Genomic DNA, 3,005 nt, shown 5'->3' with positions numbered 1-3,005 from the left:
ATATATCTAGTCGGGAGTGGTGCTGACTGAAATCAGATGATTTGGAGCGATTCGCGCGCCATCTGTTGGTCATTCTAAGGACTTATTGAACTACCCTCGTATTATTGCTGTATAATTTCTCCGTTGTTTCATTTAATTTAGTATGAGAGTTTTTACTTTTGATTACTACTCTTACCTGTACACAGATGTGCTATCATGTGTTAAAAGTTATTAGAATGATAATTTGAAGGTTCAAGTGATTATTTCAATTTTTATGTTAATAATCTCTTTCCCTTAATTAAAATTGTGGTTTTCTTCGAGAACATTCAAAAGATTGAGCTAGTGTATTTGCGAATACCCATTTAGGTTGCGTTTTTTTACTGCATGGTTTTGTGCTAAACATCAAAATTCCTATAATTAATTATCATTTCACATACTAAGCAATATGGAACAATTCAATACGTTTATTGTTGGAAAATATGTATTCTATTTAACACAAGTTTATATGAAATTCATTCCATAAATTCCTACTAGCGAAGTCCTATTCTTGAGACATCAATTCTTATTGACTTTGATGTTTTTAAATTTAATTACTTTTTCGACAGTTTTCGCTTAAGTCCCATTGTTGACTATCAGAAAACTATTTCTGCAAAATAGTAGTCTATATTTGATTCAGAAACAGGTCTTCTTTTAATTCAAAGAATCAAACTCGTTAAATTCATCACTCAAAAATTTTGTTAGCATTCAAGAAATTAATTTTCTTGACTCAAAAGGTTAAGGTTAATTCATTTGTTTTATTTCAGGAGCTTAATTCACTTCCATTATTGAGTGCGTCTTTGAATCAGTCAATTTTTTGAAAGATATCCTTCAAGTTTGAGTTTTTCTCCCACCAAATGTTTTCAATATTGACAGTATAAAATGAGTAAAATTTTGGATTGTTTTATTGCTTATAATTGAAAAGCTTAATACTATAAATAGACTAGTTTAAAATTACCCACTCGATTTTTCATTATTTTTAGATTAAAGAAACAACTGTCTAGTCTAAAAATATCTTTAATCAAGGTAATATATATATATATAATTAAAAATTTGTCATAAGGACAACCGCAGGATTTCGCAGGGAGCGGGTGCTAATCTGAAAAATTGCACCCGCTTCCAGCGAAATTGCAGTAAAATTTCAGTCACAACCACGTCTCACAGCCGCGAGATAGGTGGTTACAGTCTGTAAAGGAATCAATACCTCTCTTTCTTTTCATTCTCCTTGGCTATGATGTTTTTGTCAGCTGGTGCCGAAAATTCGATAAAGAACATGGTTCGCTTCTCGAAGTCAAGAAGAACCATGTCAGGCCTGGAGTGAGCAACAAAAACAATTGTCGAGAATATAAAGTTCCAGTATATGCATCACTTCCCATTCTCGACAATTGACTCAACTTCCCTAGGAGCATTTAGAGGAGTGATATTAAGGTGAATGCCGTAGGACTGACGGAGATGGTAATAAAGTACTCTTAGTGCCGCATTGTGCCTTTGATTGTAGGTCGTTCCCGCGTGAGTTGGACAACTAGATAGTATGTGAGCTAAAATGTAAGGTGTGCATGGCACGCTCTGCAGCTGTCATCGGGAATGTCTTGGCTCAAAATGTGGCGACGGTATGTTAAGGTGGAAATTACACCGTCTTAGCATGCAAAAATGAAACCCCCTGTACCAGACTTCAATCCGGGCGATTTAAGGAAAGCAAACGTTAGCTCACAAGACATTGATTGATCCTTCACATTTCTGTGGAAGATACCGTGCATCCTCTTATCGAGGAGCTGTTCACGTAAGTTTTTCTGTTGTGCTTTCCTAATCCGAACTTTCATGAGTGAGTACTCGAGATAGATAAGATTTGATGCATTTTGCTCACACCTAATATTGAAGTCAAGTCTGAGTGTTTCAGCAGTCTCCTCCGCTGCTTTGTACAGAAATGCTCCTTTGTCCACTTCTTCGTGATTCCTGACCATTCTAAGAAGAGGGTCTCTTCCATTTGCAACTCTATGTGCTGTACCCAGAACAATCCTGTTGTGAAGACATTCAAGACTTAATATTCCGCGACCCCTTGAAGGAGTGAGATGTACAGTCGCGGAACGGAAGACTTAAGATGCTTGCTTTTGTTCATGTGCATAACCTTTCTTGTCCCGATATCAAGAGATCTGAGCTCGTTCTTCGTCCATGGAACTACTCCAAATGAATAGAGTAGTACCCGGACGGCAGGCATGTTCGTTGCAGGTACTTTGTTCCTCGCCGACAGTTCGGAAGACTAAATCTGACGGATGAGGCATTTGTATCTGCATCGGAGAGTATCTTTTATAGATGTCACATCCTGAATGCGGCTCTGTGGCACGCCCAGGTGTGTATAAGTCTCTCCAGCGCAAGGGTGTCGTATGGCGCTTCTATCAACGAGCTCAGGATATTCAGGGATACCATTAAGTTTTTCTCGCTTCAAATAAACCTTGGCGCATTTGTCTAACCCAAATTCCATTCCAATTTCCTTAGTATATCGTTCGACAATCCCCAGAGCTAGATGCAGTTGCTCTCTGTTTTTAGTATAGATCTTAAGATCGTCCATGTAAAATACATGAGTCTGGTTTGGGTGGGTGCTCGACAGTAACTGGAGGGTTTTGGAAGAGTCGAGATGGGTCTGAGAGAAACTGTTGATTTTCTCTGATCCACCTCTCCCTCAGCTCTAGACTCTGCATTATACACACAATAATTGATAGCCCAGAGGTCGGATTCTCCGGAAAAATGTCCTCGAAGCTCGTTATCCATCTCAGCCAGATCTTTAGGCTTGAGAGAAACCTTAGTGTTGATGTTTCTCCGGGTCGTAAAGCGTCGCTCTTCATCTATTGAATGCCTGCCCGCGACTGGTCTTAGTGGCGCCTCTCCTTCTCTGTTGCCGGCTTGTTCTAGCTGTGGTAGAGTAGGCGTTCCGCTTACATAGCCCCTTTTACGGAGTAATTCAGCATGATTTCGCAGACGTTGCTGCGAAAAGT

This window comes from Belonocnema kinseyi, chromosome 5 (genome assembly GCF_010883055.1).
Source record: "Belonocnema kinseyi isolate 2016_QV_RU_SX_M_011 chromosome 5, B_treatae_v1, whole genome shotgun sequence".
NCBI classification, from domain to species: Eukaryota; Metazoa; Arthropoda; class Insecta; order Hymenoptera; family Cynipidae; genus Belonocnema; species Belonocnema kinseyi.
Note: the sequence above shows the minus strand (reverse complement) of the source record.